This window comes from Halichoerus grypus, chromosome 2 (assembly GCF_964656455.1).
Source record: "Halichoerus grypus chromosome 2, mHalGry1.hap1.1, whole genome shotgun sequence".
NCBI lineage: Eukaryota > Metazoa > Chordata > Mammalia > Carnivora > Phocidae > Halichoerus > Halichoerus grypus.
The window spans coordinates 110,056,221-110,075,734 of NC_135713.1; the positions used below are offsets into that span (position 1 = coordinate 110,056,221).

Sequence of the window (19,514 nt, forward strand, 5' to 3'; positions counted from 1 at the left end):
TTCCAGAACAAAACCAGAATGAGTAGAAGCAGAGAAAGGATATTGTAGCACAGAAGGGGTCAATGCAATTAGTGCCATTTACCTGGAGTATAAGGTGCATGAAGAGGAAGATCTCAAATACCACACAAAGACATTAGAACTTTATTTTGAAAAAATTAGAAAGATATTGATCATTCTGGAGCAGTGACATGATCAAAACTGGGCTTTTATCCCACAGCTATTCATTACTGAAGCTGGACCAAGACTGACTGTCGAAGAATCGTGGTAGATTAGGAAGCAGAGCCTGTGATTTGGAACTGAGGGCTTAATGCAATGGACTCAGAGATGAGCCTTTCTTTGTCTCAGCTTCATCATGGGTCGGTCGTATGTCCATTTAAACATGTAGGTGTTCATGCGAGGTGTGCTTTTCTAAGGTATTTGTTTTCTGTGTCATCAATTTAGAGAGAACCATCTGTGAATGGCTGTGTAGATCCCCAAAGCAATGGAATGATGGGAGATTTTCCAAATTACAGGTAAGATTAGTTTTCATCATCCACACAGCCTTTAAGAACGATTGGATGATTTTCCATATCACAAGTAATATTAGTTCTCATCATCCACACAGCCTTTAAGAAACTCAGATGGTGTCCTGAGGATGCCTTGTAGCTTACACCAAACCTAATTTCTCTGTTCTCCATCTCTTCCTAAAACAGCATTTGATGAAGTCCAACCCCTGCACTCCAGAGTAGTCTGTGGCTGCAACTCCAGAGACTCACAAAATCCCCTCCTTTTTATATAGGACAATGCATTACAAATGTGACAAAGTATTTCACCTTTCTCCAAAAACAGTATTTGGATGGATGGATGGATGGATGGATGGATAAAACACTTATCCATCACCCTAAGCTCATGAGAGTGCTAAATTCTACTTTCAAGTTTCAAACTCTAACTCTTAGGTCATTCTTCCCACCACAGCAGTGACCCTCCCAGCACTGCTGCGACACCAGCTCCCTTCCCCTAGAATTATTCCCACCTGAGAGCCACTGAGGCCTCCCAAGGAGCAAACTGCCTCCCTGTATACTGGGGTCCGCCCCTCGTTGACGCATTTGCTGGCTACGTGGTCATGTTCTGCCCAACACATCTCAGAGCCAGTGTTGTTCTGGGTACAATGAGTTTTTTATTCCCCTTAGTTCATGGTATTAGATATTCAGCCAAGGCAGACTTCACAAACATTGAAGTCATACCATCTCACACAGCTTTAAACCTTTTCTTTTTAAATGGCAAATGGGATTCAAGAGCTTTCTGAGAGGAGCTACACTGGCCTGGATGAGGTAACTCGATTAAGATTTGTGTGTACCCGGCAAGCATGCTCGATATAATAAAAAGGAAAACCCCTGTTTTGTACACCAGGAACCCAGGAGAATTACCAAGTGAGTGGGAAAGAGAAAGGAGGAAAAACCATGTGAGTAAGGCACTTGGGAGACAAAGGAATAATGGCTTCTCTCTTAAATTCTAAATCAGCAGTATTAAAGATGCCCTCCACAAGACCCAAATATACATAATTTAAAAAGAAAAAACATGGTAATTCACGTGCACTTGGGTATTTTTGCCTCAGAAATAGCCGGCAGAGCCGCCTCTTGGATCCCACGCGCTGCACTGTGGACAGTACTGTGTCTCAGCTGCAAGGCATAAGCAGTCCTGAAATAGTGCTTCATGCTAAAGCTTTCATTCTCTTTAATCCAACACATTCTCTTTTATTCTCTTAAACACAGCCCACTGCTACCCAGGATGTTCAAGGGATCCTCAGCACTGCTGCTGGCTTACCACAGGCCATCTACCTTTTGTTCCTCAGTTAGTGCCTCCATAAAGCGCACACAATACCAAGTTGCCCGTTAGATAATGACAGCCGCCATTTATGAAGTACCTAATATGCACCAGGCGCTTTGTAGAGAGTACCGTTCATCTTTACACCAACCAGTCTGCACAGTTTTATTATTCCACCCATCTTACAGATGAAGAAACTAAAACTCAGAGGCAAAGTCACTTCTCCAAAGCCACGAAGTAAGTGGCAAAACCAAAAACTGAATCCAGGATGATCTAGTCCCAGGGCTTATAGCACCGTGCTTGCCCAAATGACATGGTGATTAACCTGTTTCTGGGCAGTTAACTGTATTCCCAGGTTAAAAATCCTAGAAATTAAAAACAAAATCAAAAACAGGGGATAGAGCCCACATACATACTTAAGTGCTTGGTCCACATCACCTATCCCCCGCCCTTCTCCTGAGATCTCACTCTTCTGAACTTCACTGTCATAAACCACAATGCCTTCTCTCAGCTCTCCACCTTCGTGTCCACGCAATTGTCCCTCTGTGGCCACAGCACATATTCTGAACTACTCAGGGGGTCTTCGTTGGGAGACCACTTCCCTTCCCCACAACTGAATATGACAAGGAAGAACGCTCATCAGAAGGCAAATAATGTAGAATCTGAGAAGGGTATTAACATCCCCAAAGAGGACAAATTTGCCACCATAAGCACAGCTACCACAAAGCCAGTTTTATGATATTCCAGGCACTTTAGTTATTACACCAGAAAAAAACAAACATACAGTATTTTTTTCTTAATCACTTTTAGACATGTTTTCTCCTATCAATTTAATAAAATCACATGGCTTTGTTCACATGCATAAATTGCAGATTTAAGAAAATATTGATGTGTTTAATTCTTGGTCAACATATAGATTCTCCTTTAGCTACCATGTTACTGGGAGATTCATCTTTGGTGACCTGTTTTTAAATAAATTCACTCCACATTATAAAAGCCCTCGGGGGGCACCTGGGTGGCTCAGTAGGTTAAGTGTCCGACTCTTGATTTCGGCTCAGGTCATGATCTCAGGGTTGTGAGATGGAGCCCTGCATCGACTCTGTGCTGGGCATGGAGCCTGCTTAAGATTCTCTCTCTCCCTCTCTCCCTCTTTCCTTCCCTGTCAAAAAAAAAAAAAAAAAAAAAAAAACCCTCTGAGTGTGTGGAGATAACATTGCTCACACCAGAGCTTAGGGAAGTTGGCCTCAGGGCTGAAGGGCAAACTGGATCACATTTGCTTAAGTGCATGTTTGGGTTAACCAAAAGCCAGCTAATCAGAACCACACGGTATTTAAGTGAACTCCTTTGCATCTATAAAACAGATTCCTGAAAACCAAATAAAACTTGCTTAACCAAGTGTGCTGCTCTCATTAACTCATTACCCTTCATGTTTGCTCATAAAAGCTGGTTTTGGTCAGACTAGTGGTCATTTAGGGGAAGAGCCATACCCTAACAAAACTCATAATGACCCAACAGCATTCACATGAAAGGGGTAGTTCTTTGTCTAGACGAGGGCCAAAGATGAATGCTGGAGTCTTTCTGCTTTCCATGGCATCTTCACCTAACCTCAGGGGCTGCACCAGCAAACTAATGTTTCCCTCTTTGCCAGGTTAGAAGTTGAGACAGGGAAAAGACAGAGCCCAACTGGCTGTTTTCTACTTGGGGTGAGGATCATCTTAGGGGCAAAGAAAGAAAACACAAAGTGGAACAGAATATGCAGATAATCTTTACTCTTCTCATCTTCTTCTTTTGCTCACAATATACCTCTTTTGCAGCTTTCTTGATGTAGACTATCCCCTCCTTCCTTACTTCGTTCCTTCCCTCCATAAGCACTATGGGACCAAGCAGTTTTCTAACTGTTGATATGGTAAGAGAGGGAGGAAAGGAGGGTGGGGGAGGAAATGCAGCCTTGCAGTTAAGCTCTGGGAAACAAAATAAGCAGCCCATAGATGACTCATGTAGGGAGTTTTGACTTCGTGTGCTGGTCTAGAGAGAGATGTGGATTTGAATCCCACCCAGAAGCCATAGATCAAGGAAAAGCTGTCTCTTTCTTCCATCCCTCCTACCTCATTCCTAAGCTAATTGAGACCATACTCTCCCTCTGAGACACTAAAGAATCACATGTGAAGTCAAATGGTTGTGGCTCATCCATGATGTAGTCATTAGCTGCCTCATGTTTCCCTTATTTTTCGCACAACCCCAGTGTAGAACAGTAAGCACAGAGCTGGCGATACTCAGCTACCAAACGGAAAGACCCAGTGGGGAGAGCCCTGGGAAGCCTGCAGAGCCGCAGCAGTTTGAAGCCTGCTACATGTGGAAGGAAATATGACACTCCCAGGAACATGTGCTCCCCAGAAGCAGATGCTGATTACTACCCAAAGGCGGGGCAGACAACTTGGCTTTTGTTCGCACTGGTTTAGTCATTGTTCTGATGTGACTTACAGCATTTTTACGAGACAAAAAAGCCTGAATGGCTGGAGATGAACTGGACTTTGAGTCACAAAAAACTTTCTGCTATGTTTGCTCACTGTGATTCTAAAGAGCTTTGTTTCCCTGAAAATGAGGCTCGGTACCTTCATCTACCTCAATTAAGAAGACTGAGACATGGAGATATCTTAAACTACCCACCAGTGTGTGGTCACTTAGACCTCACAAGCCATGTGACCCATTCCTAGTAGCAACACAGGAGTAGTAATTGATGCACCTATCAATATATCCAGCAAAGAATAAAACTGTTTCATTCTCTCCATTCCAACTGAAGCCTCATCACCTCACCTGGTCTCTCTTACCTTAGGAAGCATCTCTTCCATTAGATGATTTCCCTGGAAAACCTGAATTCCTGCTTGCTGAAGCAAAGCTAAGTCAATTATCTGGCTATTTCAGGCCCTCCCTAATTTGACCCCACAACATGCCTTCCAATCCTGATTTCCCAGTAACTTTCAATATTAAATTCACTGCTTAAGCCTCCTCAACCTCTCCCTGACTGTATGCTATACATTATGCTCATTTCTACTGCTGTCATGCTCCTTCTACCTTCATCAAATCCCCAGTCTGTGTTAATCCTATTCAGTATTGGGATCCCACTACCCAGCAACTTCTCTTACACTAAACTCCTACAGAATTTCCAGGTAGCTTATGATTTAATTATTGTGGCAGAGATGGAACATTTTCCCCCAACTTCTATCCTTCTTTTTTTTTTTTTTTTAAAGATTTTATTTATTTATTTGACAGAGACAGACACAGTGAGAGAGGGAACACAAGCAGTGGGAGTGAGAGAGGGAGAAGCAGGCTTCCTGCGGAGCATGGAGCCCGATGTGGGGCTCGATCCCAGGACCCTGGGATCATGACCTGAGCTGAAGGCAGACGCTTAACGACTGAGCCACCCAGGCGCCCCTATCCTTCTTTCTTTTAAGTTACAGAATCCTCCTTTTATTTACACACATGACTCCCATGTAGGGACTACATTTCTTAACTCTTATATGAACATATAACTTAAATTCTGTCAATGGAATGTGAGCTAAAATCAATTATACAACTTTTCATAACGTGTTTTTTTAAAAAAATACATTATCTAAAATTTTTTGAAGATTTCAAACCCTTTTAAGGAATTGATAGAACTCATAGAAAAATCAATAAGGATATAGAACTTTAAAAAAAAAATGTAAACCAATTTGACCTAATCAATATTTATAAAGCACAAGACCCAGTAACAGCCAACTACACTTTCAAGTACTTATTAAATATTCACCAAAATATAGCACTTATAGCTTGGCTATAAAACAAAAGAAGTGATATTAAATAGAGTATGTTCTTAGACTGCAAGAGAATTAAATGATAAATCAATAAAAGCAAGGTATCTGGAAAGATTCCAAATACTTGGAAATTAAGTGACACATTTCTAAATAACCCATAGGTCAAAGAATAAAAAAAAAAAAAAAAAAGATTAGAAAGTATGTTGAGGGGCACTGGGTGGCTCAGTCAGTTAAGCCCCCAGCTCTTTGTTCTGGCTCAGGTCATGATCTCAGGATTGTGGGATTGAGCCCCGCATCAGGTTCCGTGCTCAGTGTGGAGTCTTCTTGGGACTCTCTCTCCCTCTCCCTCTGCCCCTCCTGCCTGCTTTCTCTCTCTAAAATAAACAAGTATTTATTTTATTTATTAAATAAATCTTCTAAAAAATTTTTAAAAAAGAAAGTATGTTGAACTGAATAAAAATAAAACACAACATATTAAAGTTTGTGAGACACAGCTAAAGTGGCATTTAGATGAAAATTTATAGCTTTAAATGCATCTATTAGAGGAGAAGAAGAAAAGGCTAAAATATATGCCCTAAGGTATTACCCTAAGAAGCTCAAAAAGGAAGTGCAAATTAAACCTAAATTAAGTAAAAGGAAGAAAATAATAAAGAATAAAAATAAAGGTATCATACAATAGCAAATAGAAAAAATAAATAAAACCAAAACCAGCTCTTTGAAAATGGTAACAAATTTTATAAAGTTCTACTTAAATTTATGGAGAGAGAGAGAGAGAGGAGGGGGGAGAGGCAAAGATAAACATAAATTACCACTATCAGGAATGACACAGGGATATTACTACAGATTCTACAGCTACTAAAAGCGTCACAGAGAGCATGAACCATGAAAAAATTAGTGAATTGGAATTCTCTGACATTAAAAACTTCAATTCTCTGAAAGATCCCATTAAGAAAATTAAAAGACAAGCTGTGTTGGAGAAGATATACACAGTACATATATCTGACATAGATCTTGATTCCAGAATTTAAAAAGAACTCTTAATATTAAGAAGACAACCCAATTTTTTTATGGGCAGAAGATTTTTTTTTTTTTTTTGCTTTGAAATATCTTTTATTTTTTTAATAGGGTTATTTATTTATATACAAATATTGCCTTTCTTTACTTTCAACCGATGAAATGTTTTCTCCATCAATCAAAATTACAGTGAATAAGTTTTTATAAATACTTTTAAGTTAATAAATATATATAAGTATCTATTTTTTAATTCAATTAATTAACATATAGTATATAGTGTATTATTAGTTTCAGAGGTAGAGGTCAGTGATTCATCAGTCTTATGTAAGACCCAGTGCTCATTACATCACGTGTAATGGGCAGAAGATTTTAACAAGTATTTCACACACAAAAATACACAAATGGCCAATCATCACATAAAATCACACCCAATATTATTAACCATCAGGGGATAAAAACTAAAACTGCAGTGGATGTCCCTGCACAGATACTAGAAAGCTTGTTAAAACAAAGGTTGATAATCAGAAGTGTTGGTGAGGCTGCAGAGCAACTGAATTCTCACACAGTCCTGGTGAGAGTATAAAAAATTACAACCACTTTTGAAAAGAGTTTGGCAGTCTTGGAAAGTTCAACACATACATATGATCCAGCAATTAATTCCACTCCTAAGCATTTTCCCAAGAGAAATGAGAACACATACACAAAAACACTGTACACAGCTGTCCATGGCCATGTATTCGTAAAAGTCCCAAAATGGAAACAGCCCAAATGCCCATCAATAAAAGAACAAATTCTAGTATAACAAAGAATGCTACACAAGTATGAAAAGGAACAAACTACTGGAACACACAACAAAATAAATAAACCTCAAGAACAGTATGCTCAACAAAAGAAATAGATACAAAAGAGCAAGGTATAGGGTGTATTGGAGCATCTATATTAGCATGAAACCGAGAGTGTCTGCTCCAATTTGCATCTTGGGACCTCCCTTGCATCCCCTTAGTCCCAGTCTGAAAGTACTTATGTGAAACCCTACAACAGGCAAAACCTAGCTACAATACAGCAGATCGGTGGCTGTCTTGGACGAAGAATAGATGGTATTCACTGCAAAGGGCTCAAGAGAACTTTGGGAGTGATGAAAATGTTCAGTATTTTGATTGGGGTGATGGTTAAATAGGTACAGACATTGTCAAAAATCCAATAAACTGTACAATTAAAACAGGTGCATTTTATTTCTGTCAAGTGCACCTCAGTAATGCTGATTTTTTTTAAGGCATTGTTCAAGCTCTACTTTCTCTATCCTGCCTTGCTATGAGCTGGAGTGTGGAGGATGTAGGGATAAGCCAGCTTCACTCATGGTAGAACAATGAGAAACCTGGACCCCCGGAGCCAAGCTGCCCTGGTCGAATGGACAATTGATCCTGGAGAGAACTAAGTTCCTATCTTGTTTGAGTCACTGCACTTTTGCAACACTAGATAAAATAGCTTAGCCTGAGCCCCAACTAGCACAGTGACATATAATTGAGTATTTTTATCAATGACTTTCATGTGCATTACCTTTATCCATTCCAAATAGACTATAAATTCTTCATAAGGTCAGGCCTAGAAAAAAAAAAAATGAGTCTTATTCCCCAAAGTACTCAGGACATACAGGCTTATCAATTATGGCCACACCCCATGCTTTGCTCTATCACCCCCAGGGCTTCATCTAATTGAACCCTATGGAGGTAGCCAATACATTCTGGTTGACTGACTAGTGCATTCTCTGTCCCAGGAATATTCAACAATTAGGCAAACATATTGTAGTCATTTCATAATCTCCCATGAAAAGGAAAAGAAGAAATTGTTAAAAGAAGAACACTACATATAGTTAAGAACACAATAAGAATATGATTAATTCTTAAAAGTGGTTAATGATAATATTAAGAAAGTAACAGAGTCCATATGACACCAAAATAATCAGTTCAAGAGAAAAACACTTGTTTGGACTATCATAACACATGCACACACACACACATTAATTAAAGTTTCTGACTTTTCATTTACTTTGTTGACACTGCATAAACAATACAGCTCTCTAACATTCTTCCCACTAACCTACTAGAATCTAAATTCACTTATACTTCTGGAGACTAGAAAAAAAGTAAGAACAATAGAGGTTTTTCCAAATGGTTAGGGTGTAGCAGTAGTTTTAGTGTAATTTATTCCTCAAAAAAAAAAAATACAGGAAGATAAATGAAAGTGGGGTACAACTGCAAATTAGTATCATCAGCTGATGGCTGGCTCCTTTTTTCATTGAGTACATACTGTGTACAGGGCTTCAACCAAGATTCTAAACAAATGACAACAGATAGGCTGAAGCCACTCTATAAATAGCAGTCTTGTTAGTCCTGGGCTCAATTTTTATAGAAGAAGGAGGTATCTGTTTATTTTGTTACTTTTTTAAAAATTGGTGAATTAAAATTTCAGGGCTGAAAGACCTATATTTTTCTCAGAAGTTGCTAGTCTAAATCTCTTGTGGCACCTGCAATCATTTCCAGGGTTTGAAGTTTTTATGTATAGCCTACTAAGTGAGTAAAAGGATGGAATTAGTTGTAAAATCATGAAACACCACAGGACATTTGGAATCAATAGTATAAAGCATTAGATGTTGTTTCATCAGAAATCGTTTCATGAGCTTTTCCATTTAACAGAGTTTACTAAAGAAAACAGAGCATATCCTATTTCAGTCCCCTCAGATTGTGTTTTAAAAAAGTTAAATTTGTAATCTGGAGGTACTTAACATGTTTAATGTTTAAAAAATCCAAAATAAACAAGATCTAAGAATTCACTGATGGGATGCTGTCATTTCTATTCCTCCATCTATATGAATGAGATGTCTACATTACCTAATATTAGCCAAATATAAATGAAGGAACCAAAACTGAACATACAACCTCTCAGTTCTTAAGATGCCCTGTTGCCTTTAGTCTCATTTCTTCGCTTTATCTCTGAGAACTCAAAAAGAACAGAAAAAAATCCACATTGTCTTAAATCATAGATACTGAGAAAGATGTTCTAACTGTGCCCACAGGGCTAGTACCCCACAGCGCATCCATCTATTTATAAGACAAAAAACACAAGACAGTTGACATAATTGCTCAGTAACCCCTAGCAAGGTTTCACTCATGCATCATCTTCAGGCAACAGGAAGAAAACACTCTGTCCTACACCCATGAACACACACAAACCCATCTTCACCTTCTTCCTAGATTTTCTTCTCTGGCAGCCCAGAGTTATGGCACTGATGAGGCGCCAAACTGCAGGGGTCGTAAACTGATATGTCCTCTGGAGTCTGGTAATGAGCCCCTTATCCTCACGTCGCTCTTTCTCCTTTCCTTCCTGCACTCCTTTGTGGTGGAATATGTCTTCGTCCCTGAGCAGAGAGGGCTAAAGAGGGAAATTCTGCTCCTCTGTCACACACTTTCATACCTCTGCCTAACCCTGCATGTGCTACCTCTCACCTTCAACTCCGAGGGAGGAGAAATCATTCATCTAATCCATCTGAGACCAAGGCACAGGGAGTGATTTTGTCTTGAAAGCAGGGGCTCTTGCATGTTTTCCTGCTTCCATGTGTTATGCTGACCATGGCCAGGCTCTAGGGCTCTTTCCCTCATGGTTAGAACTAGTTGGCTCACTTGTTCACTCTCACTCCCTCCACTTCACTTCACATCTATTACATCTTCCCTTCTACCTTCTCTGTTTATAATTATGGGGCCTTTATATTCAAGAACAATCAAGTAGGAAGCCTCCCATAGGCCTAGAGCCTAACCTGTTTTCCAATACAACTTTTATAAATTGAAATTATTGGATGGTTATCAAACATTAATAAAGTGGTAATTTAGCCAGGGTTCTCCCGAGAAATGGAATGGATAAGATATATAAAGAGCCATTTTAAGAGGAGATTTATCATAGGAATTGGTTCACAAAGTTATGGAGGTCAAGAAGTCCCACAACCCGCCATCTGCAATCTAGAGGACCAGGAAAGCTGGTAGCATAATTCAGTCTAAGTCTGAAAGCATGAGAAGAGGGGGTGGGGGTGCACAACAGTATAACTCTCAGTTGGAGTCTGAAAGTCTGAGAACCAGGAGTGCCAATGTCCAAGGGCAGGACAAGATGGATGTCTCAGAGCAAGCAGAAAACAAATTTGCCCTTCCTCCACCTTTGTGTCCTATTCAGGCCCTCAATGGAGTGAATGATCGCCACTCACATTGGTGAGGGTGATTTCTTACTCAATCTATAGATTCAAATGCTAATCTCTTCCTCAGACACCCTCACAAATACATGAAGAAAATAATATTTACCAGCTCCCTCCCTTAACCTAGTGTCAAGTTAACACATAAAATTAACCATCACACGTGGTATTTAGTCTCTCATTGGCTGTGGTTTCGTAGTGTGTGCTCCCTCAGTACGGATCTCCCAAAGAAGGAAAGGTGATTGTTGGGATTCCTGAACGCTGCCCTGACTACCTACGAGGCAATACAAATTTCCTCTCCCTGCCATCCTTCACTGATCAGGCTGCACTATGGTACTAAAAACAACCATGACGTCTTTTGTGTGCACAATCCTCTATAATTCTCGGTTTTCACATATGCTATCTCATCTGATTCTCACCAACCTTGTGAGGTTGGGACAACAAAGATTTTTATCAATTCAGTTTATAATAATACTAAGGCTAAGAAGAATTAATTGGCTTACACAGTGAGTTTACAAAAGGGCCAGGACCAAAAGCTGAGATCTAGAACTTACAGGTCAGGACATTTCCCTCCATGCACCACCAGTCACTCGTTCTAAAAGGGAGAAATGGATCTGTAGTCGGGAAACATGTAACGGGGAGGATTTTGTGAATATTTGGACATAAGAGAAGTGTGAAAGTATGTGTCTGTGTGTACACCTACGTCGGCAAACTACCAGAATATAAAAGGGATATACATCCTTATTTGACCTAGCACAATTTTAGTGAGTCTTATTATTTCTGAAAATTGGCTCAGAACTAAACTTGTCCGTTCCCCTTCCTTTTGGAAATTTACACAATAGCGAGAGTCCTCATAACCTCTTTCTGTTGACTCTTCTCAGTTTAACACAGGGAATCCTACCAGATTTCACCAACAATAGGAAGTAACCATGAATGCTACTATAGGTAGTCATATGATGTCACATCCTTCTTTTCTTCCACAGAATGGGCAACATACTTCCAAAGCAAAAAGTTTCATTATTAGCAATATAAAAATTCTCTTGATTTTTTCTTCTCTAACACTTCTTACCTACCAAGTACTGCTTTTAAACCAGAACTGTACAATTAAACTAGAACATCCCCCGAACCAATAAAAAAGTGAGAAGATAAAATGGAGGTTATCAGACATCTATATCAGCATAGACAAGGTAGCCCGGGATGATTGGCGTTGAGATCTACCTAACGTTTCAGGACAAAAGCAAATCCCTACTGTGATAAAATAAAAATGAGTCTGGCTCAGAATAATACACTCACTGTGGTTATTATAGTAACAGTCTACACACAACAGTGCAGCCAGAGAGGACAATGACAACCACATTAAACAAACTTGGCAGGTAATGGAGTTTCAACCAGCTGGAGCAAAAGCAAATTAACTGGTTTATTCCCGTAGAGACACTTTGTTTGCCAAGTTCTTGGCATGACAAGTGCTGCCAAGGATCTCTAAACAGGCAGGCCAGTGTAAGTGTTGACAGGCTGGTTAGGTCTGACGCAGCGTCAGACACTGCTCTAAGGCACAGGGTATGCGTTCTATTTGCTCAGAGTTGTCCTTTGGCTGAAGGATCTAATCAAATTTACATATCCTGTAGGGTCTTAAGTAGTGTTTTTATCAAACATCTGGGTCTACAGTTAGAGTTGTAAAATGAATTTCAAGGTATTTCCATGAATTAGGTATATCACTGCATCTTTTCATCATTTGCAAAACTTAGTTGCTTACAGGAGGAAGAGTAGACTTGGTCCTGAGACCTTTGCCATATAGCTGAGGTAAATTGATTCCTCCCTCCATTAAGTGGTAATAATAATATTACCTTACCTGCTTGATTTTGTTCTGAGGCTTAACCAATTCATTTGTTGATTTTTTTTTTCCCATCAAATCCTTAGGGACACCCACTATAAGCTTGGCCACTGTCTGAGGGAATGGAGAGGAGGGGGAAGGGGACAGAGCAACGAACAAACAAATATTCCTGCCCTTGGTGTTTAAATTCCGGTAGGGAGTGGGAATGGGGAGAAGATCCAAAAAAAAAAAAAACAAAAACAAATGAAAAAGCAAAAGGTATAATACATCAAAATGTAAAAAATTCCATGGAAAAACTTTTGTCTGTGAAAACTATTGTCTGAATGACCAGGGTGATGGGGAGTTTCTGTTTTAAATGGCGGGATCAGGGAAGTCCTTACTGTTAAGATGCCAAAAAAGTTGAAAATAGTTCATCATTTGCATCTTCCCAAAGATTGGAAAATACTTAGATAAGTGAAAAGAGTACATTTCAATAGAAATGAGGCAGTCCACTCCTCATTCTGACCACTCTGTTCTATTCTCTTCTGAAATGAAACCATAATGAATTATCTGAATGTTTATGAGTCAGTACTATTCAGGATTAATGAAAATTTCATCCTCAGATCTTATTAGTTTTCTATTAGGAAAATAATGAGAGACACCATCATTGAAGAGAGATCAAGAACTAAAATTTGGACTTGTAAGGGTCTAGTCTCTACTCTACCCTTAAATCCTTTTGTAACTTTATGGAAATTGTTGTTTTGTCTGTTTATTTATTTTAATGGACCTCAAAACATTTGGGAAGCAAAGTATATGAACCAAAAACCACAAATTAAATTAGAAAGGCAAAAAAAAAAATTTTTTTAAGCACTACTTTTAATGAAAAAACTCTAAAAAGAGATTTGGAAAGTGAGAGTGAAGTGATTTGTCAAGTGAGGGATATAAGACTAATCAAAACATCCAGAAAAGAGTGCACACAAGGGTATGAGGGATGTGTGGAGATTAAAAGGAAAAGTCACTTCCTTGACTAGAGCCAAAGTACTGAAGAGGTTAATCATAGACAAGTAAAGAAAGAATGTAAACCAGGATCAGCTCATGCATGGGAGAACTTTATGTCTGATCTAAAACTTCAAAGAAAAAGAAGGCTCTGTTAGTCTAATTATGCAGAAAAAAATAATGTGGTTCAGGCAACAGTGGCAACAGTCAAGGAAGAGAATTTGAGAAGTAAATTCAGAGAGTGAAGAGCAAAGTTCTTCAGAGTCAAAGATAACATCAATAGGACTGAAGAGATAACATCAACATATATTCTACAGTCTATTATGCTTTCTATATTGTCCAACTTTTCCACAATTGCTATTTAGAATTTTTTTTAAAGATTTTATTTATTTATTTGACAGAGAGAGACACAGCAAGAGAGGGAACACAAACAGGGGGAGTAGGAGAGGGAGAAGCAGGCTTCCCACTGAGCAGGGAGCCTGATGCGGGGCTCGATCCCAGGACCCTGGGATCATGACCTGAGCCGAAGGCAGACGCTTAACAACTGAGCCACCCAGGCACCCCACTATTTAGTATTTTTATAATCAGAGAATGTAAGTATATATAAATATAGTCTGAACTGAAGATGATAATGCTAGAAGCAAACATAAAGCTGTAAGTATCCAAATTGAGGCACTGCCCCAAGGTTGGGGGTCTGATTACCATCTATTCCTATTAGAAACATCTTGGGTAAAGGAGGATGGTGGCTTTACAAAGCATACAGACAGAGGGTTGCTTCAGGTGTTATAAAAGTTTCTGCAGAATAAAAGATCTGCGCAACAAAAGTGTGGGATAGCAATAGAGAGGGTCATGGAAGAAGACAGAACCAATAGCAAGAGTAGGGCCAAAAGAGGATCATTACTCTAACAATCCTGACACAAAAACCTTCATCAATATCCTAGGAGGAAGAAAGTGGTAGCTTACACCAGAATGACTTTTTAAATCTGTGCAGTTTCTTAAAATTTGAGCTAGAGAACTCTTTCAACCCAACTTCATCACACCCCCAGTATAAACAAATAAAAGAGGGCACAGATCAGCTGTGGTAGAAATGCCTAGAAGTCCACCTTCTCAAGGTCTCCTCCAGCCCATAAAGTGGCTCACCTGAGGCACCTCTGTGGAGTCCTAGGCTCAATGAAATATGGCTTGAAAACTATTGGCTGTAAATTATACCCACATATTAGGAGCTTAATTCACTATATGGAGGAGTACCTATAAATATGCATGTATTTACATGAATGTGCATTTAAATATATTCATATCTTCATTGTATAAAAATGAATTTATGTTAGTTTTTCAGTACAGCTGACATCTCTCTGATGTCTGGAACTTATTGAGGACTATCTGAACCTGACTGAAGGCATCTAACATTAGCATCACTGCCGTAATGCATGCACCAGACTATGGGATCATACTGAACTGCCAGTCACTCCATGAGAGTCAATTAAATGACACCTATCTTCTATGTAAAGGTGTCCGTGGGAGAGCATACTCAAGGATGGGCTGTGAAATCCAATGAGCAGGTTATCTGAAAGTCTGAGAATAGTTTCTGTAAGATAAAAGAAGCAGAAGTAGGACAATAAAAGGCCAAAGTTGAATCTAAAACTAGAACAGTCTTTTGCCTAACTACACTGTACATTAATCATTCATTATTCTCTGGGTTGTTATGTTGGTTTTTTTCTTAGTTTATCTGATTAGCTTTTGCTTTTTTGCCTGGATGCTTGCCATTTAAACATCTTGATTAAATAATCCACAATGACAACTGCATATGTGATTTTCTCTGACTTGCTGAAGTACACAGTCCACTGGTGTGTAATAGACAGAGGTCTATCGAGATTACTATGAAAAGGGGTAGTAGAGAGTGATAAATGATCTACATCAGGCTCTAAAATAAATAAGCCCCAAAGTTTTAACTCTAACTCAATAGTAATGCATAATGGATATGAAGTCATTTCTATTTATCCATTTCATTTGACATTTTTTATGGACTAAGGAAAATAAGAAGAGCAGACTTAGATCAGGACTTTCCATGTAGACAAGTTCAGGAGAAAAATGAGCTGCCTGGTGGTATTTTATTAATCAGTTCTTAGAACAAATGGAAAAATTCACTCCATGCATTCAGCCATTTAGACTTATAAATAAGAACTGAGAAGCCAGACAATTGTTCAGAAGGCTCTGGAGAACCAAGGGGAAGTACCTCTCAAGTCCCCTAACCCTCACTTCCTCCTCAACAGCAAACAGGGCTGTTCTCCTTTACCACCACGTTTCTGAGGCTCAGAAACAAAGACACACAAGCCAGAGTTCTCTGGATTTTTAAGGAACTAAAAAATGGGCAGGGTGAGGGTTGGGAAAAGAAGCTGCTCTTTCTCTTTCAAACGAAAGTTGCTTTCCATTCAAATTGAAACCAAAAATGGCATATTACATTAACATACACACACACACACACACACACACACACACACACACGATTTTCAGTTACTATGAAACTGAAGATTGTTTTCAAATTTTCTAGGAATCAGCTCCAACAGCTGCTTAAGCCCTTTGTAGTTCAAAGGTTTTCCAGGCAGTAGCTGGCTCCCATCCAAGCCTAGAAATGACAAAAACCCATTTTTAATGAAGGCCGCCCTGATGATATCCTCTAGAGAATTAAAAGGAGAGAGTAAAAAGGTGTCTGGGATTCGACTGAGCAGAGGTGGGTTTGGCCAGAATGATACATTTCAAAGAGTTTTATGATTCCATAAAGCAGCATCGGGAGGAGTTGCTGTCTGGGTTCTGAATAAGCACTAATAATACACCTAGCTGAAGGTTTGGGGGAAGGGGTCTAACCACAGCAACATAGAGTGTGGAAGTAAGAAAATGCAACTGCAACTTTAGCTAAACAAACTGTTACTGCTCCTGTTACATTCCACTTCTCCTGGGGCCCCTGAATAAGTCTCAGGAAGAGATGAAAAAAAAGTACCACTTCCTTATCTCTCCAAAAGAAAGTATTTGATTCCTTCTTTGAAATAAAGCCTCCAAGTGAAAATAGGAAAGATTTTAAGTCTCAGTAAGTTTTCCTTCTAAATGTCCCTTATCTTGCCATGAACCCTGGTAGTTCAGTTTAGACTTAATAGTCTAATTTTCCAAGGATTTCTCCTGAGCTTTTGTTCAAAGCAGCAGCCCAAAATCATCCAGGAAGAAGGAGGTTGGGGACACAGGGGAAATCCAAAAAAAAAAAAAAGGTCCTTATCATCTCATCTCAGGAACGCTGCTCCAATTAAAGAATCATCCCTAGCCAGCTTTCCTCCACAATGATCAGATTCTGCAAGCCCTTTATTGAGTGCAATCAAAGAGAATGGGAAAAGGAAAAATTCATCAAAACTGTCTTGAGACAAAGGACTATTCTTACAGAGTTTGATACAATGCCCCCCAACCCCCTTGACCAAATTTTAGTCAGGGTGCCCTGGGCCACCTTTTTTGAGCAGGCCCTATCCCTGAGCATGTCTTCAAGAGCCCAATCTTAGCAAGAATACTGCTAAGTCCATTTAGAGAGAACCTCCACTCTCAATATCTGACCAAATTCCTCATCCTCCACCCTTGGTATCTATTTTTCAGCAAGAATCACGGTAAGTCAGTTTAACCAGGACCCCTGCCTTATCCCTGGTGCTTTTTCTTAGTAATTTTCAATCCACCAACCCCACCCATGCTCCTTGGCTATAAATTCCCATTTGCCCAAGCTATATTTGGAATTGAGCCCAAATAGAGAGACCTATTCTAAGAGCTCTTTTCACCTATTGCAATAGTCCTAAAAATCTGTTTTTACTGCTTTAACTATTGTCCAGGTCAGGTTTTAATTTGACAAGCTTATCCCTTCCATAAGGTTTAGAAATAGGAAACTTGACTGTCTTATTCATGGACAAGACCATTTGTTTATTCACAAAATGGAAACAATTTTGCTTGGAATAGATGGTTTTACAGAGATCTCACACAGAATCGTTTTATATATTGAGAACTCACAGAATCTAATTCTGAGCTTCACAGAATCAATTAATTGTTCCAGCTCAGTTTTAAAAAGCAACCACAGGATTGTTAACTCTACTTGACAAAGGTGCTATGGGAGTAGGAAGCCTTTAATGTCAGGAGACTCTCAGACTCTGAAAAAAAACTTCCTATTCCTCAAGTCCTACTATTTTTCTCCCTAAGAAATCTAGGTCTAGCATCCTTGTGGCTAAACCTTTCCCAATAGCTAGACCTTATAGTGGAATGCCAACCAATCTATAGACTCAGTACTTACTAAAATCTTCCAGGGTCCTCATTTTAGAGATGTGGGAACTGACACTCCCAAACCTTTATACACTGCTCCTAGACACTCAGTAATATCTCCCAGAGGACTGTTGTATGACATGTGCTAACCTGAAAAATTCCCACCAGACAAAAACAAAAGGAGAGAACTTAATTCCAAAATATATTCAAGTAAAAGGCTATTCTAATGAAAGAAAATAGGTTAACAAATCATTCTGCACCATAGAAGCTAAAAGAAAACCAAGTTATTTGATTAAAATCTACACTCCATTGGTTTACTCCACAGCTAAAACTTCATTTTCTTTATCAAAAAGAGTAGTCTTCAAACTCCAAAGAAGAGAATATCATAGTTAATCGGGAATCAGAGAGAAGACAGGGTGAAGAAATAGCTAAGAAAAGAGGGTATCATATCCAAACAGATGATATCCTAGAGTAATAACAAAGCTAAATTCACTGAGTGCCCATTACATGGCAAGCACTGCTCTAAATCTTTACATGTTCAATCTTCATAACAACTTAATCTGATAGGTACTATTATCAGCCATATTTCACAGATAAGGAACCAGAGTTAAGAGAGGTAAATAAACTGCCAAAGTTTCACAGCCAAGATTCCTGCCTGAGCAGGTTAGCTGCATTCTTCATCACTATATTATACTGAATTCCAAAGGAACCTGCCTGAATGATAACTAAGACACTAACTCGGGAGCAGGGGAAGTACAGAAGACTGGGATGACAGTCAAAAGACTTGAAAACGTCAAAGGTTCTAATTTTCAAAAACAGACAAAAGAAGATTATGAAAACGACATCCTCATGGTCTGACAACAAACCCCAGGAAGTACATGTGTAAACAGTTTCTGAACTTAACAAAGAAAGCAGTAAGTACTGAGTACTACCCCAGGCTCATTACAGACAAGTCATGCCTTCAGATAGGGTCACTACAATGGCAGGCAGGGAAATTCTGGAGACAAAGAACATCTGAGTTGAACAACACATTGGCAATGTCTATCTTAATGTTCTTAAAATCATAACAGATAAATGTGGCTAGTTAAAAATATATTCTAAAGAGAGTTGACCAGTAGAGGTCTGTCAAATAAAAAGGAGGTCTTGAGTGTTAGAAAGCTCCCCATGAGTCCTGTTCTTTTTCTATCAATGGGTAAAATAAAATATGCTTTTCAATTTTCAAACACAAAGATATCACAAAGTTTGGAGGTATAACAAATAGAAAGACTAAGAGAATCAACATTTGAAAATAATTTTTAACAGGCTAGAATATTGTATCCAAACTCACAACATAAAATTTAATGAAACAAATGAAAATTACTGTATCTAAATTTTAAAAAATCAACTGCAGAATAAAGAATTGCCTTGACTTATTTATTTTATAACTGGAAGTGTGTACCTCTTAATCCCCTTTATCTATTTCACCCATCCCCCCCGCCTCCCTTCTGGTAACCATCAGTTTATTCTCTGTATTTAAGAGTCTGGTTGTTGTTACGGAGATGAAAAGTATAGCATAGGGAATATAGTCAACAGTACTGTAATAACTCTG

At 38.9% G+C, this 19,514-nt stretch overlaps 1 long non-coding RNA gene across 1 annotated transcript in view; it reads right to left on the bottom strand.

Annotated features, from left to right (window-relative positions):
• LOC144380981 (uncharacterized) overlaps window positions 1–19,514 on the bottom strand; it is a 250,193-nt gene that overhangs the window by 161,994 nt on the left and 68,685 nt on the right. Inside the window, exon 2 of the long non-coding RNA XR_013445363.1 lies at window positions 8,166–8,210. This is a non-coding gene — a long non-coding RNA (uncharacterized LOC144380981). The remainder of the gene's footprint in view (window positions 1–8,165; window positions 8,211–19,514) is intronic.